Raw genomic sequence first — 23,614 nt, 5'->3', positions numbered from 1 at the left:
CCATTCAGAGAAAGTAGATTAGTGGCTTCCAGGGTTTGTGAGTAACAGGGAGTATGTTGGTTAATTTTATATGTCATTTGGCTAGGCCATAGTAGTCAGTTTTTGGTTAAATGCCAGTCTAGATGTTGCTCTGAAGGTATTTTTAAAATGTGATTAACATTTAAATCAGTAGACATTGAATAAAACAGATTACCCTTCAGAATGTGGGTGGGCCTCATGCAGTTAGTTGAAGCCCTTAAGAGAAAAAACAGGTTCCTCTAAAGGAATTTTGCCTTTATAGAACCATTATACTTAAGACTGCAATAGCAGCTCTTGCCTGTGTCTTTAGCCTGCTGGTCTGCTCTGAAGATTTCAGACCTGACAGTCTACACGGTCACATGAACCAATTTCTAAAAATTAATCTCTCTCTTCTGTATTTATACACGCATCCTATTGGTCCTGTTCCTCTGAAGAACCCTGACTAATATAGGGAGTGACTGGTAAATAGGTATGGGTTTGTTCTTGAGGTCATGAAAATGTAATAAAATTAATTGTGGTGATGGTTGCGCTACTCTGAAATATATACTTTAAATAAGTGAATTATATTTCAAAAAAGCTCTTCTTAAAAGAATATTAGATGGAGTAATAGCTTTGTGAAAGCAGATTAGGGTGTAGGAAGTAGAATAGTGCATAATAGCTGTTCACATGTGGGTGGGATTAGCAGAGCTGCTTTTGAAGTACCATGTAGCTTAATATTTGTCACTACTTCCTTAGTGTATCTTATTGGTTAAACGTTTGTTCCAAAAAATTTATTTTTTATTTTATTTTTTTTTTAAATTTTTTTTTTTAAAGATTTTATTTATTTATTCATGATAGTCACACAGAGAAAGAGAGAGGCAGAGACATAGGCAGAGGGAGAAGCAGGCTCCATGCAGGGAGCCCGATGTGGGATTCGATCCCGGGTCTCCAGGATCGCGCCCTGGGCCAAAGGCAGGCGCCAAACCGCTGCGCCACCCAGGGATCCCTGTTCCAAAAAATTTAGTAGTATGTTTCCAGTATTAAAATGTTTGTTAATAGGGACAGTTTTGATATTACTAGGAACCTGTAGTGCCAAGGTCTTAATGTGGGAGTTGGGAAATGGTGGAAAGATACAGTTTAAAAGCCCCAATCTGGGGGGGATCCCTGGGTGGCGCAGCGGTTTGGTGCCTGCCTTTGGCCCAGGGCGCGATCCTGGAGACCCGGGATCAAGTCCTATGTCGGGCTCCCGGTGCATGGAGCCTGCTTCTCCCTCTGCCTATGTCTCTCTCTCTGCCTTTGGCCCAGGGCGCGATCCTGGAGACCCGGGATCAAGTCCTATGTCGGGCTCCCGGTGCATGGAGCCTGCTTCTCCCTCTGCCTATGTCTCTGCCTATCTCTCTCTCTCTCTCTTTCTCTCTGTGACTATCATAAATAAATTTAAAAAATTAAAAAAATAAAATCTTTAAAAATAAATAAATAAATAAAAGCCCCAATCTGAATCTGGGAAGTTTAAGATAATGATTTTATTCCCAGTAAATCTTTTTTTTTGGGGGGGGGGATTGAAATATAGTTAGCATACAATGTTACATTAGTTTCAGGTATACAACATAGTGATTGTACTACTCTGTGCATTATGTTATGCTCACCACGGGTGTCATTATAGTACCATGGACTATGTTCCTTATGCTGTACCGGTTATCCACATGACTTCTTCATTCTGTAACTGGAAGCCTTTATCTCCCACTCCTCTTTACCCATTTTGCCCATCCCTCCATACTTCTCCTCCCTGACAATCATCAGTTCTCTGTGTTTATAGGTATGCTTCTGCTTTTTGTTTGTTTATTCTTTTTTTTTTTTTTTTCTTTTCTTTAGGATTCCACAAGTAAGTGGAATCATATAGCATTTGTCCTTCTCTATCTGGCTTATTTCACGTAGCATAATACCCTCTAGGTCCATCCATGTTGTCACAGAAGGCAAAATATCAATCTTTTTTAATGGCTGAGTAATATTCCACTGTGTGTATATGTGTGTGTGTGTGTACGTACATATATACACACTACATCTTTATCCATTCATCTGTCATTGGATTTGACACTTGAATTGCTTCTATATCTTGGCTATTGTAGATAACGCTATAATAAACATAGGGGGCTGTTGCCAATGAATCTTTTGTATGTGGACACGTAGAGGATAGTAAAATATTAGAATGAATAATGTCTTGACTAGAAGAAAGTATTCACTTAATTTATAGTTGAACTGAAACTGGGACCATTATGCATTCCTACCTTTAACAAGTATCTGAGTATCTCATGCTCACATTGTGATATAGAGCTCAGTAGGTAGTATTGAAAAGTAGAATTATAATACAAATAAGTCTAATGATTGACGTATCTGTGAATCATTGTTTCCAAGTAGTTAAGGGAGTGGTGTATTCCTTCCCCCAGGATTGAGGGCAGAAAATATGGAAGGAAGGAAGAGGGCTTCACAGAGAAAGTTGTTTTTAAAAGTGCTTCTATTTGAAGAGTGAGTAGGGTTTTGCTAGCTGCGTAAATAAAAAAAGAGCAGGACACTCCAGGGGTGCCTGGCTGGCTCAGTTGGTGGAGCATGAAACTTTTGATCTTGGGGTTGTAAGTTAGAGCCCCATGTTGGATGTAGAGATTACTTAAAAATAAAATCTTTTTTTTTTTTTTTATGATAGTCACAGAGAGAGAGAGAGAGGCAGAGACATAGGCAGAGGGAGAAGCAGGCTCCATGCACTGGGAGCCTGATGTGGGATTCGATCCCGGGTCTCCAGGATCGCGCCCTGGGCCAAAGGCAGGTGCTAAACCTTGCGCCACCCAGGGATCCCTAAAAATAAAATCTTAAAAAAAAGGGCGGAGGGGGGAGGGGCAAGGCATTTCAGCCAAGGGAAGAGTATGTATTTGAGGCAGAAAAGCCTGAAAGAAAATGATGTATTCTGGGAATTGCAAACCCAAAGTTAATGGAGTTGGGGAGGGGAAAGTAAATCTATCAAATCTTTGGGGCATTTGAGCACTGCTAGCAGGAGGAGCAAGAAGAGGCAATGTGGTTACAGGTTAAAGATTCTGGAGCTGGACTACCTGAGTTGGAATCCTGGCTTCACTGCTTGCCGGATGTGTGACCTTTAGGAGTCACTGTGCCTCAGCTTCCCCCGTCTATGAAAGTAGGCTAATAGTGGGATTCACCTCATAGAAATATTACAGAGATTTAATGAGAATTCATGTAAAGCAGTTAGCAGAATGCGTGGCACAGGATGAGTACTCGATAACTTGTTGTTGTTGTTAATTTTTCTTTATTTTAGTTGGTGTGTTTGCACGATAAGACCTGTGTGCCTATTTTCAGTAAGTGGGCTTTTTCATTATTAAAATTAAGTGTTCTTTGAATGTCTGTCTGTAGAGTCTCCTGAAGTAACTACATTCTTTGAAATCGTGAAACTCTTTTTAAGGTGTTAAAGTGGTGTAATATAATAAAATAAATATTCGAGCTTCCTCCCAGATTCTCGGTGTACTACTCCTAAAACTTTTGCAGTCTCCATAGTGATGAATGTATGCTGATAAGATGACTGGTATTTGGGGGATCCTAGCTTCAGAATGGGGCTGGTCACCAGAAGGACCACGTGATTAGAGGGTTGGAACTTTCAGCCTCATTTAACAATCTCCTGGAAGGGACGTAGGCTGTAGATTGAGCTCTATAAAAACTCTTACACATTGAGATTAAGGGACCTTTGGGTTTGGTGAATAATATGAGGTGCTGGGAGGGTGGCTTCAGGAGAGGGTATGGAAGCCCCTTCCCCTAGACCTTGCCCTGTGCATCTCTTCCATTTGGCCGTTCCTGAGTTGTATCATCTTTAATAAACCAGTAGTATTAAGTAAAGCACTTTCTTGAGTTCTGTGAGTCATTTTAGTGAGTTTAGTGAGGTGTGAATTAGGCATCCTCTGAATTTACATGTAGCTGGTTGGTTGGAAGCATCAGTGACAACTTGGAACTTTTGACTGGCATCTCAAGTGGGTGCAGTCTTGTGGGACTGAGCCCTTAACTTGTGGGATCTGACATTAATTCCAGGTAGTGTAAGAATGGAATTGTAGAACATCCAGCTTGTATTGGAGAGTTGGAGAAGTGGTGTTATTATTATTTTTTTAATAATAAATTTATTTTTTATTGGTGTACAATTTGCCAATATACAGAATAACACCCAGTGCTCATCCCGTCAAGTGCCCCCCTCAGTGCTCGTCACCCATTCACCTCCATCCCCCACCCTCCTCCCCTTCCATCACCCCTAGTTCGTTTCCCAGAGTTAGGAGTCTTTATGTTCTGTCTCCCTTTCTGATATTTCCCACACATTTCTTCTCCCTTCCCTTATATTCCCTTTCACTATTATTTATGTTCCCCAAATGAATGAGAACATACAATGTTTGTCCTTCTCCAGTTGACTTACTTCACTCAGCATAATACCTTCCAGTTCCATCCACGTTGAAGCAAATGGTGGGTATTTGTCATTTCTAATGGCTGAGTAATACTCCATTGTATACATAAACCACATCTTTATCCATTCATCTTTCAGTGGACACCGAGAGAAGTGGTGTTAAAAGCCACCATGCAGGGATCCCTGCGTGGCGCAGCGGTTTGGCGCCTGCCTTTGGCCCAGGGCGCGATCCTGGAGACCCGGGATCGAATCCCACATCGGGCTCCCGGTGCATGGAGCCTGCTTCTCCCTCTGCCTATGTCTCTGCCTCTCTCTCTCTCTCTCTCTCTGTGACTATCATAAATAAATAAAAAGTTAAAAAAAAAAAAAAGCCACCATGCACTTAGTGTCAGAATTGTTGTATATAAAAATAGTTCAAATAGGGGTGCCTAGGTGGCTTAGTCTGTTAAGTGTCTGCTTTTGACTCTGCTCATGATCCCGAAGTCCTGGGATTGAGACCTGTTTCGGGAACCCTGCTACTCTCTCTCCCTCTGCTGCTTCCCCTTCTTGTGTGCACGTTCTCTCTCTCTCTCTCTCTCTCTCTCTCTCTGTCAAATAAATAAAATCTTTTAAAAAATAGTTCAATAGTTTTATAATTAATATCCATTATCCAGTACTACGAAGTTTGTAGAATTTCCCTGTTAATAATAGCAATAAAAATGAGTAGTGTATTTGGTTTGCCTTACTTGAAGGTTTGAAAAGAAAACAGTAATATGATGAGAATCTACTCAGGGAATATGTAAAAGAGTGTATGCCCTGTATTAGGCAACATAGAACATAATGAAGGTATTAAGATGTTACTTCAGTCTTCAAAGAGCTTAGAGTTTAACTGGGAAGCCAAAATTAACTTCTATAAACAATTAGGGAAGAATTAAGTTCTAAATGGAATTAAGAGCTCTATGTGATTAGGGTTGGGACAGCTTGTTTATCTAGGAAGGGGGACTTAACTAGATCCTAAAGATTCAGGGTAGAAGATAACAGATGTCTGGGGTACATAAAGGTCTACATAAAAGGCATAGGTTCAGAAAGAGAGTCAGGAGACAGTTAAATGTTAAGGACCTCTACTACTAGATTGACCAGATAGTTTAGATTAAATGATAGAGGTGAACCTGAGTCAGATTCTATTTTAGGAAGGCTATGGAGGTACAAAGGTTAGTGGGGTAACAGGACAAAGACCTTGAGACATAAACCTTGGAGGTAAGAACCTTGGGTTTGCAACTTTGGAAAAGCCATACTGCCCCTTTATCCATCTGTCTAACCCTAATGACTGATATGTTTTACAGTGTGGTATAAAACATTCATCTGCTTTGATATGTTGACTTCTTAATAGGGTAATTGGGAAGTGGTGAAGATTGGATTCATAGGTGTAGTGAGTAGGCAAGGTTTAAGTATGAGCTTATTCCTTATGAGTTCCAAGGTATGAGTTTTTATTTTCAAAACTGTTTCTCTTTTGGCAGATGAAAGGATAGCAGTTGTATGCATCATTTTAAGGTGTATTTCTTTTGTCAGTCATTTTAAGTTCTGGAATAAATTCATTTAAATACCATTTCTGATATTGCCAGAAGTATAGATTTAATGTTTTGAATGAACAATGAAGTTACAAAGGTAGTGATGAAAAATAATGTATACCAATGTCTAAGTCAGAGGCAGATGTCAGAATTTCAGTAGAAATATATTTTAAAGCATAAAACTTATCTCGTAGTAATAGTCTTGCCATTTTAAAGATTTTATTTATTTATTTTTTTAAAGACGGAGAGAGAGTGAGTACGAGTGAGGGGATGGGCAGAGGGAGAGAGAAAGGAAAAGAATCTCAAGCAGATTCTATCCTGATCATGGAGGTGGATGCATAGCTCCATCCGATAACCCTGAGATCGTGACCTGAGCCAAAACTAAGAGTCAGATATGCTCAACCTACTGAGCTACCCAGGCACCCCTTGCCATTTTAAATTGATACTCTAAGCTGACTTTTTGGTTCATAATTGCCAGTTCCGTGGAGGCAGTTTTCAGATAAGCATCAGTTAAATTTTTTTTTTTTTAAGATTTTTTTATTTGTTTGTTCATGAGAGACAGAGAGAGAGAGAGAGGCAGAGACACAGGCAGAGGGAGAAGCAGGCTCCATGCAAAGATCCTGATGTGGGACTCTCCAGGATCATACCCTGAGCCAACGGCAGACACTCAACCGCAGAGCCACCCAGGTGTCCCAGCATCAGTTAAGTTTACTGGCATTATACTTGGTTTTAATCATTCTTCCCTCCCATTTCCCTCACCAGTGACCTGATTTGAGAATTGTATCAAAATGTTATCCTTTGTTTTAGCTGCAACAATTTTGAAAGCTGATATAACAATAGGTAAACTGTTAAGGTGTGAGAAAGTGATTAAAAAGCACTTTCAGGGTGCCTGGGTGGCTCAGTCAGTTAAGTGGCTGCCTTCCACTCAGCTCATGAACCCAGGGTCCTGGGATTGAGCCCCATGTCCTGCTCTCTGCTCAACCAGGAGCCTGCTTCCCCCCGCCCTCGCCACTCCCCCTGCTTGTACTCTCTCAAGTAAATAAATAAAATCTTAAAAAAAAATTTAAAAGCATTTACAAATATTAGGTGGTAATGTTACAAAAATTAGTCATTATTTCTTCCTACTTCTACTAATTTTTATTATTATTGCTTTGTCATTATAGCAGTATGGAGGCTTATTAGGTGAGTCTAATAATTTTGAGGATTATTTTCTGAAATGAATGTTTTGTTATAGGCCTGCTGATTCACTGTTACCTTCTGTGCTTCATATATATAAAGTATTCTGCTTCCAAAATATTCCCCTGAAACAAAATATTTGTAGTGTTGGTATCTGAATGTTGGTGCTGGAGAAAAACTCTTCAAGTTTTTAAGTTCAGTCACTTTTAAAAAGACTTGCTAGAAGAGGGTACTCTTTCTTTTTTCTGGAATCAATGTTATAACTCCAATTTCATGGCTATATAATACTTTGATAGTAGCAGTTAATTCTGTTATCCAACTCATTTAACCTGACAGCTGTATTTGTTTTTGAATTTTCTGATTGTGTGCAGAGTTGGGCTATTTAAATTTGATTTTTGTAAGGCCCTAAGCATTGTAATGTTTATATATGTTTTATATTGTTACTTATATTTTCCATTTTCTGTTGCTGTCACATGCAAGTTTGCATTAATTCAGACTTTGTAGTTTTTACCTGTTGGCTAGTTTAAAAAATTTTGCTGTGATTTTTTAAAAGATTTTATTTATTTGACAGAGAGCACAAGCAGGGGGAAAGGTAGAGGAAGAGGGAGAAGCAGACTCCCTGTTGAATAGGGAACCTATTGTGGGGCTTGATCCCAAGACCTTGGAATCCTGTCCTGAGCCAAAGGCAGATGCTTAACTAACTGAGTCACCCAGGCATCCCTTTTATTACCCCTAGACCTAGAGTCACATGCTCCACTTACTGAGCCAGCCAGGCACCCCTCTGTTGACTATTATAAATATGGATATGTTTTGGATAAATTCTATCTTTTGTTGTTATTCCAAGTCAGAATTGTTAAGTGAAATTTTAATGCTTTTCTTCATGTAATTTTGCTGATTTTTACAATTCTCACTGATTTATCCCTTTTGTTAATATTTTGAACTTTGATCATATCACAAAACTTCGCCTTTGATTATATATTATTCAGGGTTAGCTCCTTATTATTATTATTGTTTAGTTTATGGGCTCCTTAAAGGTAAGGGTAATAGCCTATATGGCCTTGGAGCTCTACAATATAGGTGCAGTGCCTAGTATTTAGTAGGTAGTTGAAAATTTATTGCCAACACAGTACTTTTCTCCAAAGAAATTATAGAAGTACTAACTTAAGAAACTTTTCTTTTTTTTCTAAGCCTCTTAGAAGACCGTATGGAATATCTTTATGACCTTGGGGTAGGGAAGGACATAAAGAATTCACAAAAAGTGCACATTGGAGTAAAAAATTGATAAGTTCAAATACATTAAAATTATTGTTTTCGGGCAGCCCCAGTGGCTTAGCGGTTTAGCGCTGCCTTCAGCCCAGGGCCTGATCCTGGATACCTGGGATCGAGTCCCACATCAGGCTCCCATCATGGAGCCTGCTTCTCCCTCTTCCTGTGTCTCTGCCTCTCTCCCTCTCTGTCTCTAATAAATAAATAAAAAATCTTTTAAAAATTTAAGAAAAAAAACTAGGGGAAGATATTTGTAAAACATATGACTTGCAAAGAATTAGTGTCCAAAATATAGAAAGGATTTGTTCAAATTAATTAAAAATACAATCCAGAGAGAGAAATTGGCTAAAAGACACAAATAAGAATTTCACAGAAGACAAAAGAATGGCCAGTAAACTAACACCAGATGTTCAACATAACTAGGAAACTGTACACTTAAGCCTTCAGATACTATTTACACTATTTAAAAAGTTGAATAGGGGCACCTGGGCAGCTCAGTTGGTTAAGCATCTGACTCCATTTCAGCTTAGGTCATGATCTCAGCGTTGTGAGATTGAGCCCTAAATTGGGTTCTGTGCTGGGCAGGGAGCCTGCTTGAGATTCTCTCTCTCCCTCTCCTTCAGCCCCTGCCTACCCCCAGCTCCTGTGGGCTCTCTCTTTCTCAAAAAAAATTTTTTGAGTAATATTGGGTCTGGCTGGGACAGTCAGTAGGCAAGAGACTCTTTCATAGTCCTGAGTTAGAGCTCCATGTTGTGGGTAGAGATTACTGAAAACAAAAACAGAAGCATAAAGACTTTAAAAAGTTAGATAATATCAAGTGTGCATGATGCTGTAAAGCAATAGGAACTCACGTGCTCTGTTGATCTGAGTTACAGTGATTGTTTTTTGAATATTAAACCATCTTTGCATTCCTAGAATAAACTCCACTTGATTATACTGTATTTTTTTATACACTGCTAGATTTGATTTGCTTTTATTTTGTGAAGAATTTTTGCATATGTGTTTATGAAGGATTAGTTTTAAGTAGTTGGTAGAATTTACTAATGAGGTCATTTAGGTATGTTTGTGTTTTATTTATTTTTGTGTGTGGGGAAAGTTTTAAACTATCAGTTCAGTTTCCTGGATAGATACAGGTCTTTGTAGATTACTTTTTTCTTCTAAAGTTGACTTTGGTAGTTTGTATCTTTCCAGAAATTTGGCTGTTTCATCTAAGTTGTTGGGTTTATTGGCATAAAATTATTCATAACATTACCTTATTTTTATTATCCTTTTAAAAATAGTTTTTAAAATAGATTTATTTGAGATAGAGAACACACAAGCAAGAGGAGGGGCAGAGGGAGAGGGTGAAAGGGAATCCTTAAACATATTCCCCACTGTGTCATTCCCTACTGAGCATGGAGCCAACATTGGGCTTGATTCCAGGACCCTAAGATCATGACCTGAGGCAAAATCAAGAGTCGGACGCTTAGCTGACTGAACTGCCCAGGGGCCCTGTATTATCCTTTCAATATCTATAGAATCTTTAGCGATACTACCTCTCATTCCTGGTATTGGTAATTTGTGTGTGTGTGTGTGTGTGTGTGTCTCATTACTTTCACCAGACGTTTATCAACTTTATTGGTCTTCTTAAATAATCAATTATTTTAAATAGTTTTCCTCAGTTATTTTTATTTTCTAATTTATGTATTCCTGTTCTTTCTTTTATTTATGCTTCTTTCTGCCTGTTCTGGGTTTATTTTCCTCTTCTGTTTTCTATTTTCTTAAAATAGAAGCTTAGGTCATCGATTTAAGACCTCTCTTCTTTTATTTTTTTTTAAAGATTTATTTATTTATTTAAGTAAGCTCTACACCAAACATGGGGCTTGAACCCATGACCCTGAGATCAGGAGTCACATGCTCCACTGACTGAGCCAGCCAGGCACCCAAAACCTCTCTTCTTTTTTAATAAAAGCATGTAATGCTCTAATGTAACCATTTTGATAAACAGTTTGACATTGTTATAATGCTAAACTGTGTATACCTAAGGAGAGAGCAGTTCTTCACCTACGTGTATACTTTAGAAAAACATTTGTATATTTGTATCAGGAGACATGTTCAAGTATAGTTTTTAGTAGTATTTTCTGTAATAGCGAAAAACTGGAAGTAATCTAGTTGTTCATCAATAGGAATATATAAATAAATACTTCTGTTAATTTATGCCATGGAATATGGTATGGGAGTGAACATGAATAGACAATAGCTTTGTATATCAGTGCAGATGAATCTCAGAAATGGTGAATGAAAAAAGTAAGTTGCAAAGGAATACTTAGGCCATGGTGCCAATTAATATTATACATAGAAATTATGGTACTTACTCAGATATATGTTACTTCATACATAGTAATATGTATGTAGAATGATAAACTATTTCCTTGAAGAGAGAGGCAGAGAGTGAATACACAAATAGCTAAATTTTGCATAATAAATGCTAGAAAGTGTTTTAAATACTTTACAAACATATACTTATTTAATTCTCATAATTAAATGAGTACCTGCTGTGAAGTAGGAACTATTTTTTTTTTTTTTAGTAGGAACTATTATTCTCATTTATGAATAAAGGAGCTTATAAATAAGAGTGCAGAAAAAAATCTTAACTATCCTAAATTACTCAATAATGAGAGGTAAATCTTGTAATGAAACCCAGGCAGTCAGGCTCCAGAGTCTGCACTCTTAACCATTAAGTCATACTGCTTGCCTTATGGGAGGGGCAGAGGTCTTCTCAAGTTGGCTGCTAGGTACTTAGAAGTTTATTTTAATATTCTTTAGTTCTTATTCCTATGTTTCTGTTTATTTTTGTATGTATGACGAAATTAAAATTTTAAAAGAAAAATAACAGGTCAAGCCAACTGAAAAGGAGTGTAAGAAACATAATCCCCCTGAACTATATCCCAAATGAAAGTTTAGGAAGTCATTATTATTAATTTTCTCTAACATGCATCCTAGATAACTAATAGATCTTAAAATATTAAAAAAAGTCAGATAAACAATATGTTATCAATGTTTTTATATCTTGACATGGGTGGTAGTTATAAGGTTGTGTTCACTTGGTGGTGATTTATCCAGCTATATACCTTTGATTAGTTTACTTCTTTGTAGGCATTCCAAACTTCAATAAACCTTTTTTTTTTTTTTTTTTTAAAGATTTTATTCGTGAGAGACACAGAGAGAGGGGCAGAGACATAGGCAGAGGGAGAAGCAGACTCCCTGCAGGGAGCCCAATGTGGGATTTGATCCCAGGATCCTGGGATCATGACCTGAACCAAAGGTAGAGATGCTCAACCACTGAGCCACCCAGGCATCCCAAATAAACTCTTTGTAATAAAAATATAAGATTAGTTTTTTTTTTTCTTTTTTAAAAAAATTTACTTAACATAATCTCTACATCCAACATGAGGCAGGAACTTGACCCTGAGATAGACAGTCTCATGCTCTTCCAATTGAAACTGTCAGCTGCTCCGCAGAACTTTTAATGAGAAACCTTTTTTTTTTTCTTTTTAGAGATTTTATTCATTCATTGAGAGAGATTGAGAGAGAAAGAGCATGAGCTGGGGAGGATACAGAGAGAAGCAGACAACCCCATGAACAGGGAGCCTGAAGCAAGGCTCGATCCCATGATCCAAGGCAAAGGTAGATGTTTAACTGACTGAGCCACCCTGGTGCCCTGAGAAAGCTTTTTGTTAATAATATGACCTTACATTTAAACAGTTTTGTAATTTATTTTTTATTTTTTTTAAGATTTTATTTATTTATTAATGAGAGACACACAGAGAGAGAGAGAGAGAGGCAGAGACACAGGCAGAGGGAGAAGCAGGCTCCATGCAGGGAGCCCGACGTGGGACTCGAACCCAGGTCTCCAGGATCAGGCCCTGGGCTGAAGGCGGCGCTAAACCGCTGAGCTACCTGGGCTGCCCCAGTTTTGTAATTTAAAGAGTGCTTTGGTACTGTGACTTTGAGCTCTCTGATATCACTTAATTTAAAGCAAAAAATGGGAAAAGTTAGTGTTTAAGTGGCCAAAGTGTCCCCTTTTTCTTTTTAAAGCTTCACTTATTAAGACACATTTATTTATTTATTTTAAAGATTTATTTATTCATGGGAGACTCAGATTGAGAGAGAGAGAGAGAGAGAGAGAGAGAGAGGCTCCATGCAGGGAGCCTGATGCTGGACACGATCCTGGTACTCCAGGATCATGCCCTGAGCTGAAGGCAGGTGCTAAACTGCTAAGCCACCCAGGGAGCCCCATTAAGACACATTTTATAAGCATGATAAAAATTACTGTTTAAATCAAATCCTCAGAAGTTGAAATGGAAAGTAAGGCTATAAATCTATATTCTTTTAAGGAAATGTTTAAAGCTATTCACTTAAAATCCGGTCCAGAATTAAATTGAAAGGAAAAAATTGTTAATCTTTTGTAGGGATATTGAAAGAAATATACAATATGCAACCTCAGCTACATATTAGAATTATCTGGAGCTTTTAAAACATGATGCCCAGACCCAATCCCCCAGAGATTATGATTTAATACTTATAAATTATTCATATTTTAAAAAATCTGTAAATTGTTAGTATCTATGAAGATCATGTTGGCTGCATGAGTATGATATTTTGATGGAATATTGAGAAGTGAAAATACATCAACTTAACCATACATTTCTGTATTAAGTGGAATAAAGTAATAATTTTTGTCATAGGCATTTATTTTCCTATTCAGAGTGCTGATATCAGCTAAAAAACCCCTACTTAAAAAAAGAACGAACGAACGAACGAAAGAAAGAATATATAAAAGATCCTGTGTGACTTTTGGTTAATGATGTTTGTAAACTTACTATATGTTGTTGTGAAGTTTACTTGTAAAATGAGTGTATAACTCATTTTGAAGTACTATTATAGTTTTAGATGCTTTAGAATAAAAATAGTAAAAGTGTTTAGGAAAATCACAAAGATTGAGACTATAGTATCAACTTAGTATTAAAATTTCTTTTCCTATCACTGTGGTTTTTTGTTTTTGTTTTTGTTTTTTGAGAAAGAGAGAGGAGGGGGGAGGGAGAGACTCTCAAGTTGACTCCATGCTGAGTGTAGATCACTGAATCTCAGTCAGGACACTGAGATTGTTACCTGAGCTGAAACCAAGAATGGCATGCTTAACTGACTGAGCTGCCCAGTCACCCCTGTATGTGTTTTTTAATGCATATACTCCAGAATAGAATAAAATACTAGCAAAATTTAGCAAATATAAGTGTTTACCTGATTTTAGGGAATTTGAGGCACATATCAATCTAAAATTTAGAACTCAAATATATTGTAATAGATTAGGAATTATATCAGTTCAATTATGCTATTGTTTCCTGACACCCTGAAGGACATGAATCATTTTAGAAAATACGATTTCCTGATGAGATGAAAGTGTAGACATTTTATAACCAAATCATTTTTGGATGGAAATTTTTCTAAAGTGATTAAACATTTCCCTGTCACCTTCAATAAAGGACAAAAACTTTTCTTAATAACATAGTTGTATTTACTAATAGATTTATGCATTAAGAGGCATTAGAGGTTATAAGTTTTTTTACCCTTGTGCTAGGTGAATTTATGTTTATGTTTTAAAATTATGTTTTAAAATTACCAAATTAGGCATTTTTGTAATGTGTTGGTTCTTTTGGATTATTTCAGTTTTTTGGGTCAGCCATTACTATAGGAACTTTCGAAAGGAAATATGTTATAAACATATATATATGTATATATATACACACACGTGTATGTATATATGTATAAAAATATATGTGTCTAAAGTATGTGTAAATATGGATCTGTGAGGAAACATGAATTTTACAGTGCATGAATTTAGACATCTGCTACATACTTCTCTTCTTTCCATCTGGTTATCAAGTGAATATGTTTTAAGTAAAGCAATATTATTGGAATCTTCGATAAATATATTGTTGAAACCTTTTAGAAAAATGTTATTATACTAAGATCAGGTAACAAATGGCCACAAAATCTCTTCAGCTTTTTACAATATAAGTTATTTTGATTTCTTCAGTCTTTTCTTCAATGTTATTTTTGTGTTACATGTTCAAAATTTTCAGTAACTATGTAGCTTCATTTATTGGCAAATATAAAATGGGTACCTTTGTAGTTCTTCAGCAAACATTTATCAGTTTTCTCTACTAGGTGCTAGAGATGAAAAAAGAAATGTCTGACTTATTGAAAGCATAAGTCTGTTTGAATAAAACAATAAAAATCTTTGACTATAGTATTTTTATAGTGACATATACCTAGATGTTATGATATAGAGGAGGAGCGCCTAATTCAGTGTACCAGTTTGTTTATGCTAGTTATTCTGTGAGTAATGAATGAATAATGAGTCACCTTGGTGACTTATTTTTTGCTCATGTTACATGTTTAGGTAGATGGCAGCTCCATCCACAGTTGTTTTCCTTTCTGAAATTCAGGCTTAAGGAGCAGTCCCTGTCTGGGACATGTTTAGAAGGGAAAAAGCTATGCAGAACCATGGAATTATAGTTAAAGATTCTGCTCAGAAGAGGCACATGTCACTTCCATTCACATTTTATTACCTAAAGCAAGTCGTATGGCCAAGTGTGGTGAAATTGAGCAGGGAGGTATAATTAATATTCATATAGGAAGAAGCAGTGAAATCATTGAGCACAGTCATACATTTTGCTACATTCGGCTTACTTCTTGACTCAAAGTGAAAATTATATAGCTTTGGGAACTATAAAAAATATATTTTAGCAAAAATAAAATTGTTTTCTAGTCCCTTATCAGAGTTCTAATATCTGTAAGGTAAATGGTTTGTATTCTCTTAGAGATGAGAAAGTTAAGACATAAAGAAATATAATTTGAAGTAGTGGTTTTTTTGTTTTTTGGAGAGATCCAGGACTGTATCATTGATTACTACTTAGTATCTTTTGCGAATATTTCTGACATCTGACATTGAATTATGGGATTTAGTCATAAGTGCTTTTTTCCCAAACATCTCTTCAGTCTATCTTGCTTATTTATCTGCTTTGTCACGGACTGAATCTATTAATCATATTTTCAGATGAAATACTGGGATATAGGAGTTCATATGTCAAACATTAGGTAGAGAGTGACATAAATTACATAGCATTTGCTCGTTGAACATCTCTTTATTAAGCATTTCCTGTATGACATGTTTACAAGCTGATAGGGATAGAGATGACAAGTTGTGATTCCTGCTTTTAGTGATTCTACATAAGTGGACATGTGTACAGTGAATTAATACAGTAATTACAATACAGTGAAATAATTGCTAAGAGAGGTGCTGTTTGAATGAATTGCAGTAGAGATCTTGAGGATGGAATCACCAATTGATAAGGCAATGAAGGAGGAAACAATGTCACCAGAAGTGACGTATAAAACAAGTTTTAAAAGAAGAGAAAGATTTTAGCATGCAAATGAGGGGGAAGTACATTTTAAGCTGCATCAATAAATAGCATGAGTAAAAGCATGAAGGAAAAAAAGTAGGTGGCTTGTTTGAGAAACTTTTTTTAAAAAGTAGTCTCTATGTCTAGTGTGGGGCTTTAACTCCCTACCCTGAGATCAGGAGTTGCATGCTGTTCCAACTCAGCCAGCCAAGTGCCCCTTGTTTGAGAAACTTTGAGTGATTTCGTTTGACATAATATGGGAGAAGGGAAAGAGGATGAGGCAGAAAAGGTAGGTTAGGATCAAATCATGAAGGATTTTAATGTCATACTGCTTTTATCCTTTAGAGCTTTTGGTGAGTTCCAAAGAATTTTAAAAGAATCACAGGGTTAGATCTTTGTTTTTAAAGCAGCAGTCTCAGTAATATTGTGGAAGACATTGGAACTGTACCTAGATAGAGTCAAGGAGACCTGACAGACTGATATAGTAGAAAGGACATTTAGAAACACAGTTTAGGGATCCCTGGGTGGCGCAGCGGTTTGGCGCCTGCCTTTGGCCCAGGGCGCGATCCTGGAGACCCGGGATCGAATCCCACGTCGGGCTCCCGGTGCGTGGAGCCTGCTTCTCCCTCTGCCTGTGTCTCTGCCTCTCTCTCTCTGTGTGTGACTATCATAAATAAATAAAACAAATTAAAAAAAAAAAAAAAGAAACAGAGTTTAGTGCAACGAAATCATCTGCATGGAGGGAGACAGATTGGGAGTCATCAACCACAATAATGAAGGCTGTAGAAAATATACTCCCAGGGAAGTTTGTACATCTGTAGGAAAGTAGAGGCTAGAGAAGAAAACCCTGGGGATGATCAACATTTGAGCAGTTGGTGGGGGAAAAAAAAATAGAGTTGGAAGAAGAACCAGAGAAATAGGAAGACCGGCAAAGACTGACTAGATTTGTGAGGAACAAGGCAAGGGAAGGTTTTCAAAAGAAAATTGTTAATAACACTCAAATGTCACTTTATGAGGAGTGAAAGTAGTAAAAGGTGGTGGGCTATTGAGTGGAGTAGTGAGTATAGAAACTTACTGGCCTTGGGTAAAGGGCTATAAATTAGTGAATGTTATAGCCCTTAAACTGCTTGAATAAGGATACAGAGAGTAATTGAGAACATTTCCATGTAAAAGATATGTGTATCATGTACACTTCCATGATATTTTTTTCCCTCCAGTTTTAGTTGTTGCTAATTCTGAGGAGACTACAGTGGTTCCCTACATGGTTGGGGCAGGTGATGTGGAATGAGAAAAGCCTTATAGGTTAGACATTCCCTCTCCAGATTAATTTTTCAATAGATGTAAGTTGAGATCTTATTGAGTTAAATACAATTTGTGCAAATGGGACATGAATCACAGATGTCAAAAATGTATAGGAATGCTAAAATGTTGTAATGCATACATTAGAAATTGAGTAGCATAGGGCATCCCGGGTGGCTCAGCGGTTTAGCGCCTGCCTTCAGCCCAGGACGTGACCCTGGAGACCCTGGATCGAGTCCCATGTCGGGCTCCCTGCATGGAGCCTGCTTCTCCCTCTGCCTGTGCCTCTGCCTCTCTGTCTCCTCTCTGTGTATTCTCATGAATAAATAATAAAATCTTAAAAAAAAAATTCAGTAGCATAGATGATATTCTCTAATACTTTTTTGATATTCTTAATTTTTAAAGCTAGGAATTTATCTTTGCATTTCTCTTGGTGCAAAAAAAGTCTTGATCTGCAAAGTATGTGTGTGTGTCTGTGTGTGTGTAGCTGAATATATATCCAGATCTTACTATGTCCAAAATATATGAATGAGAGATACTCAAGGACTGCTTAATTTGGGGATGATTGATAGTTATTTTATATTTAGCCAAAATTAAATTCTTAGCATAAATCCTAGTATTCAACAAAAGGGTTAAATGTTTTTGTATCTACCCTGATGAACTATTCTTAACTATTAAAGAATGGTTATAGGAGCTTATAAACCAAGATTTTTAAAAAATGAAACACTGATGAAATCTGAATATTTTTATAGTGAGAGGTACATTTTATGATTTATCAAATTCTATTACTTAATTTTATGTTACTTTGGTCACTTCATTTCTTTTCTCTTTTTAAAATCATTTATTTATTTATTTATTTAGCGAGAAAGGGGCAGAGGGAGAGAATCCCATGCTGACTCCCTATTGAGTGTGGAGCCCAATGTGAGGCTCAGTCTCACAACCCTGAGGTCATGACCTGAGCTGAAACCAAGAGTTGTACACTCAACCGATTGAGCTACCCAGGTCACTCTGGTCATTTATTTCCCATTCATATAATTTTATAATAGTTTTTCAATTTTGCATTCTTGTTTTTGTGGTAGATGCTGAATATGTGACTTTTTTTTTAAGAGAACACACATGCAGGTGTGGGGGAGAGGTAAGGGGAGGGACAAAAGGAGAAAGAATCTTTTTTTTTTTTTTTTTTTTTTTTGAGAGAGAGACTGGGAGAGAGCAAGAGGAAGAGGGCAAAGGGAGAAAGAATCTTAAGCAGGCTCCATGCCCAGGGTAGAGCCGGATATGGGGCTCCCTCTCACGACCCTGACATCATGGCCTAAGCTGAAATCAAGAGTTGGTCTCTAAACCAACTGAGCCACCCAGTATCCCAACATGTGACTTTTAAAGCATAGTTTCAACATTAAATAAAAATGAAGATATCAAGCAATTATTAAATGTGTAAGACTAATAATTCCTCTGGATTTATACTACATAAAATGAGATCATGTATGTGGAAATGTTTTTAGAAACTAGGTAGTTATAAATTAAGTAGCTAATTTTGAATATAGGAGAAATATTTAAAATTCACTCTAAGTTTAATAGAAAAACATAAGTTACTCTGGAGCAAAGGGGTCAAATGAAATATTTTCAGTGTCAGAGAGTTTTATCCATAAATGTAAAGATAATAAAGATATACAGAAATGTATTTTAAAAATATACTTTATAGGAGTTCTAGGATGGAAAAATTTATTTTGAGTGGGGAGGTAGGAGAAGATAACTTAGGAGGAATGGCCTTTTTGTGAGTTTTGGCTCAGTGTAAGTTTATAGCAGCAGTCTTACTTTTAAAAAGTACCATTTTATTTAGCATGTGTTGCAGTTCTAAACCTTCATACTCTTTTACTTGCACAATGTTTTCTCTTGTAAAGCGTGTATGTCAAAACCCAGAACCTGCACTGTCACTTCCTTGTAAATCCGGCTCTGCTACTAAGATAACACTCCTGAAACTGAGTGTAAATTTCTCAGGGTCTTGAAAAACAGTTTGAGAGCGAAATAAAAGTTAAGGTATGATTAATTTTCTAAGTTATGGCTATTTAAAAGTTCATTGCATTATTTTCAGAAAACTATCAAATAAACTCTTGTATCAGCAGAAAACTCCAAACATAGCATTTGGTCAGATTAAGTACTCAAAAATTGTAATTTTAATTAAACCAATTTATGTTCTTTACTAAACTTTGGAGTTGAAACTCTCTAAAGACATTTCATCTCAAATTTTGCTTGATATTTTAGATTGTAAATAAAGTACTTAATTGAGGTAAATCCAAAATAATATTCAAATGTGAGAAGTATAATAGGACTTTTTAGTGGGATATCTTTTTTGATGTTTTCAGAGAGAATTGCTTGAACTTAAACTACAGCTTTAATTGCATATCTGTTGCCTGCAGGTGTCTTGTTTAAAAAGAAAAGTGAAGTAAACTAATGACATTTGTCATTTTAACAATGGAGTACTTTGATTTAAGAAACAAAGTTTTGTCATAATTGTGTTAATTAAATATTTAAATGCAAACTTGCTAGTGATATTTTTATATGAAATACCTTTTGTGGGTATTGATTTTAGTATTTATGTGGCAAGCCTAGAAACTTTCTATAAAGCACTAATGCTTTACAATAGGTTGTGGCTTATTTTATTCTCCATATAAGCTTATAAGTAAATTAGCTGAATTGGTCATTGTTAGAAATTGTCCTCATCTCTGTTATGACATTATTATTTTTCTTCTTGTCTATTTTGAATTAATTCCTTTAAGGTGGGGAACTTTGTCTTTCTTCTGTACTCATTGTTCTAGGTTTAGTTAGTACTGAATAGGTTTTAGCAGTTAAGTTATATTTTCTTCTTAGGTCTTGTAAGTACTGATTTTGTCTATTGTATTTTACTTAAATCATATCTTTTGTCTTTAGGGGATTTTATTTTCTGTATCATGTGTTCCTTTTACTTGACTGGTGAATTCAGAGTGTTTATTGTTATTTTTACCATTTAAATAATGGTAAAAATTAATTAATTCCTTAGAAGTATATAGAGCCATTTGTATATTTCATCATACTGATGAGGTAAAAATTAAAGGAAATTTATGACTGTGTTTAAACATTTAACAACAACAACAAAAACATTTAACAACATAAGGAAGTTATATAGGCTTCTTACCTGCCTCCAGTCAGTGTGGTATTTAAAGAGAAATTCTTTCCTTCCTGAAACTCTAGTTTTACATTGCATGTATTTCCGGCTTTTCATCCATTACAATTCCATTTCTAGATGTATAGAATTCCCTAACCTAGGTGTAAATTCCTAAAACATATGCAAAGTATTCTACAAATTTCAAAGTCCTGTTGATTCATTCAGCCACCATTATTGAGCACTTCCTTTGTGCTAAGTGCTATTCTAAACAAAACAAAGTCCCTGCCTCCATGAAATGGACATTCTAGCATGCAGGTACCATCATCCATCTTTCACTGTCAAGTTAGCCTATTTAGGATAAATGGGAGTGCTTCTAATTTATCGACAGGGAATGCAACATAGTTCAGTTCATCCTGTCCTATAAATCTGTGTGTAAAAGCAATGCGATTGTATGGCCCCAAAGTATTCTGATTAAATTTGAGTTTTGCCATCAATACTAGTGTTCTGCATTTGGTGAAATCTGTACATATCTCCTTTAATTTTATAAATATGTGTCATATATGTATCTTCTTGACCTCCTCTTTACTAACAGGTGAACCTTAAATTATTTTTTAAAGTCATCAGGGAACTGCTTAGATGGATGAGTCATTGAGTGATTTTGTTTTGGTGGGTTTTTTTTTTCTTTTCTTTCTACTCTGAAACTCACTTTTTCGTCTTCAATATGATTTTTTAAAAAAGATTTATTTATAATGAGCAGGAGAGGCAGAGGGAGAGGGAGAGAAAATCTCAGGCGACTCAATGCTAAGTGTGGAGCTCTACTTGGGGCTTAATTTCAGGACCCTGAGATCATGACCTGAGTCAAAAGCAAGAGTCAGACATCTCCTTCAATATGATTAATAGAACTTGTAAAGCTTTTGTTTGTATGATGTTGTACTTTTCTGGTTCTTAACTTTTTGATAGTTTTGATATTTCTGTCTTTATTTCCATAGTTTTGATATTTTTGTCTTTATTTCCATTGTCTGTAGTTCCCAGAAAGTCTTTGTTTTTATCCTTTCAATTCCCTCACTAATTCTCTCAAAATTCACATACTTACAGTCTTTTTTTTTTTTTTTTTTGAGATTTTATTTATTTATTCATGAGAGAGACACAGAGAGAGGCAGAGACATAGGCAGAGGGAGAAGCAGGATCCCTGGAGGGATACTGATGTGGGACTCGATCCCAGGATCCTGGGATCATGTCCTGAGCCCAAAGATAGATGCTCAACCACTGAGCCGCCCACGTGCCCCCACATACTTACAGTCTTAAATGATTACTTCTGAGAACTTTATTTCAAAATTTATATATTTAGCATGAATTTTATAATCACATTTTTAGTTCATTTTTAATTATTTAAAGTGTACACTAGTGATTTTTTAGTGTACTCACAAAATTGTACAGCTATAACCACTATTTATTTCCAGAACATTTTTATTGCCCTTCAAAGAAACTCTGTACCCATTTAGTAATCAGTCTTCATTTCTTCCTCCCCTAGCCTCTGGCGATCATTAATCTACTTTCTGCCTCTGTAGATTTGCCTATCTGGTACATACTTCATATAAATGGAATCATGTAACATGAACTTTCATACCTGGCTTCTTTCATTCAGCGTAGTGTTTTCAAGGTTTGTCCGTGTTGTGGCACGTATCCATACTTTATATGTTTTGTTGCCAAATAATATTCTTTGTAGGGATATACCACATTTCATTTATCACATTTACCACATACCCAGTTGATGGCCATTTGGGTTGTTTCTGCTTTTTGGTGATTATGAGTAATACTGCTGTGAATATATACATGTACAAGTGTGTGGACATATGTTTTTAATTCTCCTGGTTATATACCTAGGAATAGAATTGCTGGTCATATTGTAACTCCATATTTAACGTATTAAGAAACCACCAAACTGTTTTCCAAAGTGGCTTTACTGTTTTGCATTTCCACCAGCAGTATGTGAAGGTTCAATTTCTCTATTTCTTAGTCAACACTTATTACTGCCTTTTTTTTTTTTTAAGATTTTTAAAAAATTTATTCTTTTGAGATAGAGAGAGAGAGGAGAAGCAGACTCCCTGCTGAGCAGGGAGCCTGATATAAGGCTTGATCCCAGTACCCTGGGATCATGACCTGAGCCAAAGACATGCCTAACCAACAGCCACCCAGGTGCTCCTGTTACGGTCTTTTTTATTATAGCCATCTAGAATGAAACGATAGGACACTGTGATTTTGATTTGCATTTCCCTAATTAATAATATTGTGAGCATCTTTTCATGTTCGTACTGGCTATTCGTATATTTTTTTTGGAGAAATGTTCATATCCTTTTCCCATTTAAAAAATTATGTTTTGGGATCCCTGGGTGGCGCAGCGGTTTGGCGCCTGCCTTTGGCCCAGGGCGCGATCCCGGAGACCCGGGATCGAGTCCCACATCGGGCTCTCGGTGCGTGGAGCCTGCTTCTCCCTCTGCCTGTGTCTCTGCCTCTCTCTCTCTCTGTGACTATCATAAAAAAAAAAAAAAAAAAAAAATTAAAAAAAAAATTAAAAAATTATGTTTTTATTGCTGAGTTGTATATTCTGGATATAATTCCCTTATCAGTTGAATGATTTGTAAATATTTTTTCGATTCTATAGATTGTTTTGATGGTGCCTTTTTTTGTTATTACAGTAAAATATACATAAAATTTAGTATTTTTTTAGCATTTTAAGTGTACAGTTTAATGATATTAAATACATTCACAATGTTATGCAATCATCACCTTTATTCATTTCCAGAACTTTTCCATCATCCCAGACAGAAACTCTGTGCCTATTAAAAAATAACTCCCCTTCTTCATCCCCCCTAGCCCCTGATAACTGTTATTTCTACTTTGTGACTTTATGAATTTGCCTATTCTAGGTGCCTCATGTAAGCGGAATAATATAATATTTGTCCTCAAGGTGTCTTTTATGGTACAAAAGTTTTTAATTTTGATGAAGTTCAACTTACCTATTTTTTATTTTTGAAGTAATTTTTAATGATCTTAAAAATTCTTCGTTTATGTTGTAACTTGTGCTTTTGATGTCATATTTGAAATATGATTGCCTAATCCAAGGTCATGAAGATTTATTTTAATCATTTTTGAGTACTCTCTTACTTGACTCTTTCATCCACATAACTATCAAAGGTTTTATGAGAAGGGTTTATTAAATATTCTCTTCTAAAATTTTTAGATTGGGGCACCTGGGTGGTTCAGTTTGTTAAGTGTTCAACTCTTGATCTCAGCTCAGGTCTTG

At 36.2% G+C, this 23,614-nt stretch overlaps 1 protein-coding gene across 48 annotated transcripts in view; it reads left to right on the top strand.

The window, feature by feature from the left end:
- Window positions 1–23,614, top strand: part of SLMAP (sarcolemma associated protein) — a 148,745-nt gene that overhangs the window by 10,957 nt on the left and 114,174 nt on the right. The gene's annotated exons all lie outside the window — the stretch shown is intronic.

Source organism: Canis lupus, chromosome 19 (assembly GCF_048164855.1).
Source record: "Canis lupus baileyi chromosome 19, mCanLup2.hap1, whole genome shotgun sequence".
In the NCBI taxonomy this organism is placed as follows: domain Eukaryota; kingdom Metazoa; phylum Chordata; class Mammalia; order Carnivora; family Canidae; genus Canis; species Canis lupus.
The sequence above is the reverse complement of the archived record's forward strand: the minus strand, read 5'-3'. Positions and strand labels throughout refer to the sequence as shown.